Source organism: Lissotriton vulgaris, chromosome 2_1, assembly GCF_964263255.1.
Source record: "Lissotriton vulgaris chromosome 2_1, aLisVul1.2, whole genome shotgun sequence".
NCBI lineage: Eukaryota > Metazoa > Chordata > Amphibia > Caudata > Salamandridae > Lissotriton > Lissotriton vulgaris.
In genome coordinates this window covers 421,269,859-421,284,565 of record NC_141687.1, presented here as the reverse complement: position 1 = coordinate 421,284,565, position 14,707 = coordinate 421,269,859, and the positions used below count along the sequence as shown (strand labels likewise).

The window sequence follows — 14,707 nt, the reverse complement described above, 5'->3', positions numbered from 1 at the left end:
ACATCTAAAGCGCAGAGCGATATATAAGCATGCCAGGGGTTCTGAATGTGAACATTCCTAAAGTAATGAAGAGAGCCATCACAAGCTGCCTCGAGGTGAGCTCTTAGCCTCTAGATTGGGACGCAAATATTTCCACAATGTATCTGTATGAAACTTAGCATAAAGTAAAAAATGTAGATAGGGTGTTAGGCTGCCTTTGGATGAGACGTCGTGTATAGACCCAAACAAATTCAAAGTATGTCGGGGCATGCCCCCTGTAAGGAAAATGCAAGACTTAAATGGAGGTAACAGTAATAAGAGCTTCCAGGTTGATAGCCATGTTATAGGCAGTTATGCAGTCAAGCGGTACTAGCCATCTCAGAATGAGCCCTGTAGGGAACCATGCCAAGCCACCATATGTTGAGACCCCACATAAAGAGCCGCATGTAGAGAATGTCGCCAAACTTTCTTTTGCTGATACCCCATGTAAAAGAATGCAGGAGATGGTAACACAGGATGCTGGACTTGAGATCCCATGTGAAGAGTAGAGTCTAGGATGTGATACCCACACTGTGACACTACATAAATACTCATTGATTGAAACCTACATAAAAATGCAGGGAAAAACTACACAATGTATCCTAATGAAGTCCTACACAAAGAAAATATAGTGAACAGTACTAACAGTTCCCTCGTTAAAGCTTCTCATAAGTTATTGAATTTGGGTTCTGGTATGAAGTGCTTTTAAGATAGGACATGTTCAGTCAATCAGGGAATTTTTAGAGCGCAGTACTCACCCGTAAGGGTCTCAAGGTGCTGGGGAAGGGCAGCCCGAGGTCATCCAAAAAGCCAGGTCTTGAGGTCTTTCCTGAAAGCTTGCAGTGTAGGGCTTCGTCTGATGCTCAGGGGGAGTTTGTTACAGGTCTTGGCCGCTATGTATGAGAAGGATCTGTCCCCGTCCCTGCTCTGTGGATGCAGAGGATTTTGGGCAGGGCTAGGTCGGCGGAGCAGAGGTTTCTCCTGGGGTTGTGGAAGGAGATTCTTTCGTTGATTTATTGGGGTCCGGTGTTGTGGAGGGCTTTGTAGGCATGTGTGAGCAGCTTGAAGGTCACTCTCTTTCGACGGGGAGCCAGTGGAGGTCTCAGAGGTGCTGGGTGATGTGGTCATGTCATGGGATGCTGAGGACAAATCTGGCTGAAGTATTCTGGACAGTCTGGAGTTTGTGGATGGGAGATTTATTGATTCCGGCGTTGAGAGTGTGTCCGTAGTCCCTCCTGCTGGTGAAGAGAGCATTGGCGACTGTGTTCTTGGATTCGGGGGGGCCATTTGAAGGTCTTGTTAAAAAGAAGAAGAAGCAAGCATTGGCATAGCCAATAGGTCTTGCTTTTGGGACCTTATAAGTATTTAGTTATGCTGCACAATATCCTTGGTGCACCAACATTAACTGTTGCATGGTTTAACACTTATAAAGGTCCCAAAGGCGAGACCTATTGGCTATGCCAATGCTTGTTTACCATTTTCAATGACTCCTTACCTGCGACCATGCTATTCATAGAATCTTAGGAATCTCATTCTGCCTGTCTTTCATTTGATTCTTTGATGAGACCTGAGGATGCAGGAAAGATCTGAATGTAGTCTCCAGGGTTTCATTCCCACACAACAGGACCATACCATACAAAAAGCAATAGAGTGTTTGCAACTAGCCTAATAGCAGGCATTTTATTGCACACCCCATACCTTTGACAAGGAGATGAATGTCCCACTATTAAATGTTCCATATTGAGTCCGCCCCCTCTTGCATTTAAATTTTAGAAAGGAAGGAGATAGCCAAGTCTTCTTTCCTGTTGAACTCCCTTTCATACTGGATTAGGTACAGAAAGCTAGAACAAGAGTCACATCGAACCCCAGTTGGTCTGGGGAGTAGTAATTCTCTGTTTCATCAGGATGGGATGAGAATCTATTAAAGAGCGCGCCTCAGCAAGGGCAGAGGAAAAAATGCCCTCTGGTCTCAACTGAGACCCTGAGATTACCTGGTAACTGTGTGCCATACTTGAAATTGTGCTTCCTCATGTCCACCATTACATAATGGAAAGTGTGGGCTTCTCTTTGTACGGACTGGCTCAAATCTGAGATGATTGAGAATCTAGAGGAGACATATTTTGAACTATTGCCGGCCTGTGTATATTCTTATTGTAGTAGTAAAAAGCATAGTGATGCATAATCACATGCGGTGGAGCTCCAGGTTTGGGATTTGATATATGGACAAATTAATCCAATTAATGACATTGAGGGATAAAGTATTCGGCCCATTAAAAGTTCCTTTGGTAGATGGCTCATAAAGTTGGTCCTATTACCAGACTAAGGGGCTGATTTAGATATCGACAGACGGGTTACTGGGTCACAACAGGGACGGATATCCTGTCCTCCAAAATCGAAATCCCGTAATATCCTATGGGATTTAGATTTTGGCGGATGGGATATCCGTCACCACTGCGAGGGAGTAACCTGTCCGCTGATATCTAAATCAGGCCCTAAGTCTTCTCAGGAAGGCCTGTGTGGTGGACATTATGATGACTCAGGCGATTTTTAGATTATTCTTTTGGAATTCACAGGTTCTGGACAAATCTTTAAATGACTGGGAATGTATGTGAAATTGTCTTCTGGTTGCTTATCCATTTCTCAGTGTCATTGACCCTACAGACACTCCATATCATTTTGCTGCAGATGCTGATGATCTGCACATCCATCTTGTCGTCAATATTGTGGTCCTGGAATGGAGCTCATGACGTCCTTTAGGCTGTACTTTATGAGTTGTATCATTTCCTGTGACTTTTGGGGCAGAGTCAGTCCACCAATCACAGAGCTGATATCCACTACCTTCTCTCTGTGCACACATGTTTTCAGGCCAGAGGCTGAACCTTCCTTTTGGAAGGTGTACCAGAGGCAGGATTATATAAACAGCAGAAAAGTCCATCGGCATAAGCTATAACTACTGTCAGGCGTACACCTGCAAAACTTTCCACAAGAATATACTTTTGTAAAGGTTGTCCCGGGAAATCAACCCGCTATGCAGCAATCACAAACACATAGTACTTCTGGTTCTGCTAAAGAAAGGGGCATATAATGGTGGGCAGATGGTGTTGCCTTCTGGTGTAGCAGAGGTGCTAGTGGCATAGGCAGCTCAGGGGACAAAGGAAAAGGCTTTTGCCTTCAGGCTTCAGGATATCAAAGAGCTGAAAATGGTCCTCAGTGCAAAGCAGCAACCCTATGTTGCATGCATGCCAGATTGTGAGGTTATGCTCGTGTAGCATTGTCTCACTAACCATTGTGGATTGAGATTGTCATGGGGCAGTGATACACAAGATGAGCACTTCTAGCCGAGACCTATTTATTGGATCAGAGGGTCCATGCCCCAAATACCACCAGCAGGTTATCCAGCAGCAGGTACGCTTTTCATAGCAAGGCCTTTGCCAGGTAAATCATAATTCATCAAGTGTGCAACCCCTTCATCACAAAAGGATGCAATCACCCCACAGTCCAACCACATATATCAATATTCACTTACAAATCAGCACGATCCATTTTGCACCTTAGGCAGGTTGGTTGTAACCAGGATTCATTTTAAGTATTATATTGAGTGTAAAATATAATCTCATTACACGCTTGTAGAATACGAGTTAAAATACTATAATTTCAGGATGCCGTTTTGTTGTGCTCAATGACTCTTCTAGTCTGTGCCTGTAGCTTACTTTGAATAGATTAGGTTTCAAGCCATGTGATAAACCATGGAGAAATGCGCATCCCAAACCACGTCTGTCTATGGAAAACTGGGGAGTAAGCCACATGTTTTATTGGCACCTGCTCAAACCCAACAACCTACAGCAATTGCTAATCATATTAAATAAATCCTTCAAAAGTTAGAACTCGAATTGCTTCATACAGTATCCCCACTAGTTGTATCGATTGTAGTTGCATATTTATGTCTAGGTGAGTCCACTTGATACACGCCGGTCATCTTCAACTGGTGCTTTCCTTAGATGGCAGCTTTCTCCAGACAAAACTATAATGTGTTCATTTGTTGTTTACATTTCTAAAACCAGTAGAGCAAGGAGGAGGATTATAAATGGTGATGGAGCGGATTCTACAAATAGAGCTCAGGGGCGTCATTTAGGCATTGCCAGGGGTCGCCTCATTTTCCCTTGCCAATCCTGCCCCGCCCTTCCCACCCCATCTCTTCTAAATAACAAAGGCAGTGCCAAGAATAGAAGCAACATTTTTCTGTTGCTACACTCTAACCGGAAAACATACATTTTTTAGAATTTGCATCGCACTTATGAATGTTTTTGTTTACCATAGTAAATATATGGCTGTACCTCGGACCCTGATTGGCAGACATGGTGGCCGACTAATATGTTCCCCCCAGCTAATGCGTCCCGGCTGGAAAAAAATCTGGGTATTAAGATCGACGACGGTTTGACTATGAGATCTCAGATCCTCGGTCTTACGGGCACATGTTTTGGCATTCTCAAGATGCTCCGAAAGTTTCTCCCCCTGCTGTCGGAAGAACATAGGAGGATTACGGTGCAAGCCCTAATTGGCTCCAGATTGGATTATTCCAACGTCCTTTATCTGGGCCTTCCAGACTATCTTGTACAGCGGTTACAAGTGGTGCAGAATTTTGCTGCTCGCACCATTTTTGGCCTTCATAGGCGTGCCATTGTGTCCGGCCTTTTGCAGTCCCTCCATTGGCTGCCTATCCGGAAACGGATAGTTTTTAAGACGCTGGCACTGACACACAAGGCGCTCTTCGGTTCAGGAGCAAAATACCTTCAGCGCAGGCTAGGCTTCTATCGCCCGGCCCGTGCTTTGCGTTCTGAATCTTTGTTTCTTGCGAAGGTCCCCCGAATAAAGAAGGCCCGTATTGGGGGGGGGCGTTCTTTCGGGTTAAGGGCACCACAGTTTTGGAATGCTCTGCCATTGGCCCTACGGGGTAACTCTGACCTATTGTCCTTTAGGAGAGACCTTAAAACGTGGCTCTTTACCCTGTAAGATGCTCTTTACCCTGTAAGATGCTTTTTCCGTTGTTCGGTTGTTCCCCTTTTCCTTTTCTCTCGATACCTGTGTTGTGTTGTTCTTTTTCTGCTGTTATGAGCCGCCAATTAAAGCGCCGGGATACTACAATGGAGTAGCCGTGCGCTATAGAAATCTTAAATAACATAACATAACATAACATATTCTGAAGTAAATGTGATGCGCACACTGATGACTTTAAATGTTATCCTGCAGGGGACATAATAAACACCCTCGTTTTGAAACTCTGCCTACTTTAAATGCAGTGCTAGACCTCTCTCTCTCTCGTGATGACAGGAGTAGAAAAGCAAATCCAGGAAGACCTCTCTGAGTGTGCGGCCTCCCTGCGAAAATGGATGTGGCCGGCATGGAGAGAGGATGATAATAGGCCCTGCTGTTTGTTGTCAAAGGTTTGCAATGCAGTGAGCACCTCTGACTGATTTTTTTCTCCAGACCAAAGTGCCTTCTGATGAATATATGTGTTTCATTTGCTCTACTTAAATAACTCTAGCAGGGCAGGAAGAACATTCCTTGTTTGGAGCCCTGGGTCTTGTTGATATCCACTGCAGCAAGCATTGCAAAACCTATATGTTCATGTGTTTATAATGCAAGTGTTGAGCTGTTGGCTTTGCCAATAATTGTATATCAAGTATTTTTTTTTGTCGCAAATCTATACATTTAATTCGATGTTTCCATCTTCATAAATGGCATAGTACATTTTTCAAATACTATTTAGTAAAGAATTTCTGAACAGATTTTAAAAAGAATAAGGAAAATGTAAAGAGAAACACTTTTGAAGGCCTATTTTACTTCCCAGAGAATTCAGCAATTTTGTCTTCTGCAGTAGTCCAGGGAGCAGATGTAGGAGCCTCTAGGAGACGTTTCATGCGAAGTACACCTTCTGCCTCAGATACCTGAAGGGTAAGTGCAGCAGATTTCCCTTCCTGCAGCACCATAAAAGTCTTTGTGTGCCAAACGTGTGCTTTCAAGCAATATGTGGAATGAAGGAGATAAAAGCAAAACAACCCTTCAGCCTGCTCTTCAGCCCTACCCCAGAAACAATATCTATGTTGTGCTTTTACAGATTAGCTGGTAAGGGTGGGGAGCTACACAGCACAGATTGGGTCGGTATATGAGGGGAGAAGTAGCACACGAGGGAGACAGCTAGCAAACACATGCATCATCATTCAGTGCTGAATAAAAAAGAAAAAATGTAGTTCCCTACAAATGAACAGGGGAAGAATATAAATAAGCCAATCAAAAGGGTTGCAAAGAGGCCATGCTCCAGCGAATAGACAAACATAAGAAAAGGAAGGTAAGCCATTGAATAATAAGCAAGCAAATAAGAGTGGCATAAAGTCAACTGATGATAAGCATTGGGCGACTGGAAGACCACTGTAAGTTCACAATACGTCATGCGCCGCCTGACACCTTGCACTGTCTTGTAGGCGAGACCCAAAAATCAACGAGCATTGGTAAAGCCAATAGGTCGGGATTTGGCTGCTGCCCTTTTGGTTTTGCCGCTGCTTGTTTTATTTAGAAATGATTTTTATAAATTCTTATTTCAAAAACATTAACAAATTGCTCCCTGTACATGCACACACTTGTGCATGGAAAGGCTGCCATTTTCAAATGTTTTTACAAAACGCATTGAAGCGGACCACATGTGCCCACCTACAGGCGGCCATATTAATACAAAAATTGTGATAGCATTTTACAAAAATAATTTCTTAAGAGAGCAACTGAAAAAACTACATTTAGTACAAAACACAGTGGTCTGGGGAATATATCAGTTGGGTGCCTCACTGGTTTACAATCAATCAATCAATCAATCAATCAATCATAGCATTTGTAAAGCGCAGTACATACCTGTGAGGGTCTCAAGGCACTGGGGGGCGGGGCGCTACTACTGTTCAAAGAGCCAGGTCTTGAGAAGTCTTCTGAAGATCAGAAGGTCTTCGGTCTGCCGTATGCAGATGGGGGAGGGTTTTCCTTGTCTTGGCAGCGAGGTGGGAGAATGATCTGCCGCAGGCCGTCACTATTCGGATGGGGGGATGGTGGTGAGGGTGCGATCTGCGGAGCTGAGCTAGCGGGTGGGGGTGTAGAGGCTGAGACTGCTGTTGAGATACGCTGGTCCGGTGTTGTGGAGTGCCTTGTGTGCGTGGGTGAGGAGTTTGACGGTTATCCTCTTGTTAACAGGGAGCCAATGCAGGTCTCTCAGGTCGGGTGTGATGTGGCTGCGGCGAGGGATGTTGAAGATCAGGCTTGCGGAGGCATTCTGGATGCAAAGGAGCCGTTTCAGGAGTTTGGCCGGGGCTCCTGGGTAGAGTGTGTTTCTGTAGTCCAGTCTACTGCTGACGAGGGCCTGGGTCATCGTCCTTCTCGTTTCTGTGGGAATCCACTTGAAGATCCTGCGAAGCAGGAGGAGGGTGTTGAAGCAGGAGGAGGAGACAGCGTTGACCTGCTTCATCATGGAGAGGATAAAGTCGAGGATGACCCCTAGGTTGCGTGCGTGGTCGGTGGGTGTTGTAGGTGTTCCTAGTGCAGTCGGCCACCAGGAGTCGTCCCAGGCCGAGGGGTGGGACCGAGGATGAGGACCTCTGTCTTGTCCGAGTTCAGCTTCAGTCGGCTGTTCCTCATCCAGTCGGCGACTGCCTTCATTCCTTCTTGGAGGTTGGTTTTGGCGGTATGGGGGTCCTTGGTGAGGAAGAGGATCATCTGGGTGTCATCGGCGTAGGAGATGATGTTGAGGTCATGCCGTCATGGGATGTGGGCGAGCGGTGCCATGTAGACGTTACAGACACATGACAACATGAATTAGGACCTAGGATCAACATCTCTCCATGCCAGCCCTACCACTTGTCGTGGGCTAATATCGGGGACCTATGATGTCCCATCCTGTGATGTAATTCTAGTCTGCTTCCCTTGGTATTTTGATTCATAGATGTCCATGATGGATCTGAGGGTCGGATATGTAAAAAACGATTAAGGATGGTTGAAGAGAGTAGGCTAGTCATGAACTGAGATGAGAGAATGATGCAAAGCATGAAGGACTCTTGGAGTCTCCCTCCCCACCAAAAAATAAGAGTTAAAGTTCAAAAGGAATAGGAAGAAAAGGAGAAGCAGGAGGCGGAGACATAAGTGGAGACAGTAAGTCCACAAAAAAGGAGATGGCATGTAGCTTTGTGGTAAAAGTGCAAAGAGTATGAGTTAGAGTAGAGCTGTGATAAATTTGTCTCCCACCTCAATACACTACATCAGAAACATACTATGTCATAAATAATTTGACAAAATTGAGAGGTAGTGTAAAATGAAGATTTCATTAGGTCTGTTTCATCAACATTGATTTGTCAGACAGTCAATTGCTCTGGAAAGTATTGTTCAAGATTAAGCTAAACCAGCAGCTGGTAGGACAGCAAGCTACTGGGAGCGTCTAATGGAATCTTAAAGGACCAGCCTACAAAGCAGGAGTAGTGAACAAGAGAAGATTTGCAAAAACAAAACTGCAGCAGGGAGAGCTTGAGATGAGCTAAAGTTTTTAGTATGTGGCAGAACTGATGAATATGGGAAGCATCATTTTGGGGACTGTGTGTTGGATAGTATCTCCCACATATTCTATGCTCCTTGTGTCCCAATTTTGACTTGAACAGCTCTATTCTCAGACACATAGCTTATTGTGTGAAACTTCAGAGGAACTATTTTGAACCTTAGTCAGATTAGCCTGCCCTAAAGAATTAACAAAGGAGATGGTTACCTCGCTATCCTTGGTTGATAGCTTGAATTCAATAATTCCACCTCAACTGTGAAAAAATATAATTGGATGCTAGCGAACAGTCTAACTTGAGGCCAGTGTCTCTGCTACTGTTAGAAAATTGCCCCCTCTAAAGGGTCACTCTAAACATTTTGCCTCTTTCTTCCTATCTTGTTGAATTCTTTTTGTTGGCCATAGGACTCTGAGCACTTTACCACTGCTGACCTGTGCTAAAGTGCATGTGCTTCTCCCCTAAACATGATAACATTGATGTATACACAATTGGTATATTTAATGTACTTGTAAGTCCCTTGTAAGTGGTACACCAATACCATATACCTTGGCCTTTAAATTAAATGCTACAAGTTGGCCTGCATCACTGCAGCACTGATTGTGCCACCACACAAGTAGCCTTTCAAACCTATCTCAGGCCTGCCACTGCAAGGCTTGTATGTGCATTTCACTACCACTTCAACTTGGCATGCCTAAACTCCCCTTTTATTGCACATACGTCGCCTATAAGGTAGGCCCTGGGTAGCCAATAGAACAGGGTGCTGTGTGAGATAAAAAGAAGGACATGCAATTTTAACTTTTGCATGTCCTGTAGTGACAGCACCCAAATTGGGTATACACTACTGTGAGGCCTACTCTTCTCAGAGGTTAACATTGGAAATTCCTTAATACACTTTTAAGTTGTAATTCCGGATTAGAAAGGGGTAGCTCTATCATGTTTTATATCAATGGAATGGTAACAATAAATCCTCTGTATTAGTAAGGCTGGATTTGACTTTACTATTTTAGCAATGCCACTTTTAGAAAGTGGACTTTTTCCTGCTTTTGTAGCTCAGTGCGCCTGCAGCCTGTCTCCAATACACTGGGGTGGGTGACAACTACACTTTGTGCATTCCCTCTAGAGAGCCACAAACACAGGAAGGTTAGGTGTGTCTGAGTACTCATCTGCATTCTGATGGCTCTTCCTGGGTAGGAAGGGAAGGAGTGTTTGACACACCAGAATAGGCAATGCCCTGTCCTCACGCTGATAGCCGGGAAGAAAGGACATCTCTGCACTTCAAAGTCCCTTTATTGAAGTCTCTCCTGCTTCAAAGGTACCACTCATTGTAAGTACCGGGGCCTAGATTGCACCAAGTCAGACACTTCAGGACCTACAACTGGACTCTGTGTTGCATCAAGGACTGACACTCTGCTGGACTACTGATCTGGAAGGCCTCCTTTTCTCTTGAGCTGCCCTGCTGCTCTCTGACCATGCTTAGGATATCTGGCCTCTGCCTTGCACCAAGGTGCCCTCCAAGGGCTTGTTTGCCTGCCTCCTGTTGCGTGAGACTCAGTGATAACAACGTCTCTACCCCTCCTCATGTGCTTGGTTCACTGAAGTGGACCCAGATACTTGTACCATAGAATTTGTTGCATCTCAGGTCTGTGTGTAGCAGAACCAGAGCATCGATCCGGTTGCAGAAATAAAATCTGTGCGCCGCACTGAAAACCGCTGCATCACATCCGGAATTCGGAACCAACACATCTCCGCCACTGCTTGGAGAAGATCAACGCATCGCCCTTCCAGTGTGCATTAAACCGGTGCTTTGCCTTTGGGACCACCACACTCGGACCAGCGCTTTGCTCATCGGTAAGCCATGATGGAGTTTGTGGAGTTAAAGTGCAAAAAAACTCTGCCGTGCTACCCTGAGCTCCGCGAGTGGCGGAGAGTGTTCCAAAAAATACCATTCACTGAAATGTTCAGGGCCGGTTGTTTGTCCGTGCCTTGAAAATCTCGCGATCGGCAACATGCACAGAGCATGTGGGGTCAAGCGGGTGCTGCTTCCTTTCTGCCACTCAAGTAGATTTTCTACTCGAGTTGCAGCTTTCTCAACGAGAACGGATGTCTTCTCAATCTGACCACCCGTGTTGAGAAATCCCACCAGGAGGATGATTTCTCTTGCTCGCGCTCGCCAACTTGATGTTGACAAGTGCAAGCAAGTCAATAAAGTCTGCTGTGCTTCACGGAACAGAGTTTTTCAGAACTCTGCGAGCTCCGTGTAACATGGAGTGAGGAAAACTCCGCAAACACCTCGAGCAGAGCGGAGTTCACCACCCAGGCTTACTCATTGGACCTGACGCCTCACCACCATTGCATGAAAAAATTGACGTATCACCTGGACTGTGGGCTCGACACAGCGCATTGGTTGTTTGCACTCCGCTTCTCGCTGTTGCGACCAGAATCAAAGTACTCTGTTTACCGGGCCTGTGTGGCTCCTGTTCCCAGCCTGCACTCCTTCGCATTCAGCTTGAACTGTTGACCTTGCCTCGGTCCAGCGCCACCAGGTAACCCCAATAGATGCTTATTGCTTCTAAGCACTAGAACTCTTTTTATTCTATAAAAATTCATAACTCAACTTCTACGTATTGGATCTTTGTTGTTTTGGTCTTGATTTACTCAAAGAATTGTCTATTTTGTTAACCAAGTGTGGAGCCTTTTTATGGTGTATTTATTGTGCTACTATATGTGTGTGTGTTTTGCAAAAATACTTTACACATTACCTCTTTATATAAGTCTGACTGCTCAATCCCAGGGTACTAGAGGGTGAGCCCAGGTTATCTTTTAGTGGATATCTAGTTTACCCTGACTAGAATGGTGGTCCCTACTTGGACAGGGTGGATACCTCTGCCAACTAGAGACCCCATTTCTAACAGCTACCTTAGGCCCCTAAACTTGAGCGAAAGCAGTGTTTGGTCAGCCTCAAAGCTACATTGAAATGGCAGCATGCCTAGATGAATTGCAGAGGCTTTCGGTGGTGCTGTTACATTCATTTTAGCAGATCTGTCTAAGCAACTACTAATCTGAGAGCTCAGCGAGTTTTCAATGAAAGGCACTTCAGGACTCAAAGTGATGTGGTGAGGAGTCGTGCAGATTCTGATGGAGTCCCGTTTACATTTTAACATATATTTACATAGAAGGGGCTTCTGGAGTTTGGACTTATATTTTATTTGAAAGCTAAATACAGCCAGGTGATGTTCAATTTACAGGGAGAGAAATCTGAGGTGTTGTAACACATCCCTTGTGTTAGAGGCAATTCAGGGTAAATTGGGCTAAAATGGAGCTTATCTCACAAAAACCAACCTAACCGCGGGTTAACTGGTAGTCTTCAAGTCTTGGAATTCGCACACAGCAGGTTCCCGCTGTGAGTAATCTTGGAACAATTTTTGATTTGGCGCTCAACCTCAGCCCAGAGGAGAAACAGCCTTTACACTGCAACCATTACTATGCATGAATTTACCCTGAAGGCTACGAAAAAGGTGTGTAGCAGTGGGTAGAAGGTGTTGGATTTAACTCCAACACCTTCCCTACTGTTGCACACACTGGAGTTGGAATAGAACATTAATCTATTTGAACTTCCAGCGCACCCCTGACAGCAAGTTGGGGTAAAGTTTGAAATTGCAACGGCATGCAGGGTAATGGCATGTGTTGTAATTACAACCAAAATGTGTGTTAACATTTACAAGTTCTTAGAATTGTTCCATGTTGGCCTTTCCGCAGAGGCTCATGTCTGTGAATGCCTTTAAACTGGCTTGGTCAATTTCGTGTATTTGGGTCTTCATGTGACATGTGATTGTGTGTAAGGTGCTTTGCACCAAGTGCATTGGCTTCCAGTAAAAAAAATATTTCAAATCATAATCAGTAAGTAACTAATTCCCAAGTCGTGGTGGTCTCATCTGTAGTACAAACCTCATCAAAAAGCAACCAGAATCAACAGAAGAGGTACTAGTAACTCAAGTGGGTTTTGCGAAGATCTATCAACCCTTTTCCATTTGCATAATGGCGAATCGGATTTAAAACAATTTAAAACAGTTATGTGAATAATATATATATATATATATATATACATCTATATATATATAGATATCTATATATATATATAGATATATATATATATATATATATATATATATATATAGATAGATATATATAGATCTATATATATAGATAGATATATATATATATATATATATATATATATATATATATATATATATATATATATATATATAATTACTGCTCAACGTACGACCCACCTTGAGGTGGGAATCCCTATAATAGAAAATAAATATGTTTCACTCTGTTTCACACTGCACCATTTAATGTGGGTCCAGATATAGCAGTCAGCATTGTTGGTGGGGATACACCAAAGATAATAATCTGCATAATATCACAGCCAAATCCTGCACCCTGAATACAGAAAGAAGGGAGGCAGCTGACCTGCTTGGGAAACACACAAAAATAGACAGCTGAAAACAAGGCTACCTGTAGATACCTAATTCAGCTTTACTCCAGGCTACTTTCAGTTGCGATATTCTGATTTCAAATGGTAAAGCAAATGTTACAAAGTGTCTTTGCACCTATTTCACCACTACTGCTTCAGACACTATTGAGTGTTGAGGTAGATTCGAGGGAGTGCATCAAAATGCTAAAAGAGTAGTTATTTCCTTTGGTCTACTCAACAAACTACCCCAGTATCAAGGTACGCTTGGAGTGAGAATAGTGTAGGAAAATGGGTTACTTGTTGGTGGGGTGAAACCATACTCAAGTAGCAACCACAGTTCTTGTAAGGCAAAAGCACAAGAAAACCCTAAATTAACCTGCGCTCAAACCTCTGGTAGCTTGGTACAAAGCAGTTAGGCTTAACTTAAAGGCAATATGTAACATATTTATGCAACACATCAAACAGTAATAAAGTTAAATCACAACAAAACAAAAATAGAGTAAAATGTAACAAATTATTTGACATCAAAACTACAGAAATGCAATTAGTAGAACCAGAAATATGCAATTTTAAGGATTCAAAGAAAAATAGCACCGGACTGGGTACTTAGTCACACGTTCAGGCCGACTGCAATGGATCACTGGCTGGATACAGGGACCAAGTTAGGCCTGCTGACTAAAGTACCTTGAATCCTGGTTACAGAGCATTGCAAAATCTTATGTTGAGGATGCATCGTGCAGCAGTGGTTCAGAGGAGCTGCAGGACTGAGATGCAAAGTCGTGCATAGAGGATGCATCGTGTACGGTGGTTCCGAAGACCTGTGGGCTACAATGCGAAGTCCTGCATTGAGGATGCATGGCGAAGTGGCTATTCCAAGGAAATGCAGGGCTGCAATGCAAAGTCCTGCATCAAGGTTGTGTCGTGCAGCGGTGGTTACAGGGTGGTGTGGGGCCCTGTAGCAGGGATGTGTCACGCAGCAGTGGTTCTGATGCGAAGCCGCAAGTAGGTGAATATTACTGTGTTGGTTCTGCTCAAGTTCACAGCTGGGCTGTGACCTTCAGACCGACTTCAAAGGGTCCAGGACTGGAATCGCACCACTAGGGGGGGCAGGACACATAGCAGACAGAGTCCAGGTTCAGGGAGCCATTTCTGTCCATGTGGCTCTGATCAGGTGACCAGTCAACTTGCACTTGGAGTCAGTGTGGTGGTCCTGGGTTGAACACTGAGGTCCAGCGCTTCTCACTCAGGCAGCAGAGCAGCAGAGTAGTAGGACAGCAGAGCAGCAGTCCTACTTGCAGCACAGCAGCACAGCTGTCCTTCTGCATCTTCCACAGGCCCATTGATGTACTAAAGAGTTGGGTCTGAGGGTGCAATATTTATATCTGGTACCCACTTTGAAGTATGAGAAGCTTCTAGAGTCCTCCCCCTACAGAGATGTCTGGAATTTCCAGTTCTCTCTGCCCTGGCCCCAGCTTGTCTGGGGGTTCACATGACTAAGGTGGAAAGCTTTGAAATGTGCAAATGTGGTAGGTGACATCCCCTCCCCCTCATCAAGTCAGAGATGGCCCATCCTGCCAACAGCTATTCCCACTTTGTCTCACTATCTAGAAGTAATATGTAAAGACCAACTGCC

At 44.3% G+C, this 14,707-nt stretch overlaps 1 protein-coding gene across 1 annotated transcript in view; it reads right to left on the bottom strand.

Annotated features, from left to right (window-relative positions):
* DYTN (dystrotelin) overlaps window positions 1–14,707 on the bottom strand; it is a 248,249-nt gene that overhangs the window by 161,260 nt on the left and 72,282 nt on the right. The gene's annotated exons all lie outside the window — the stretch shown is intronic.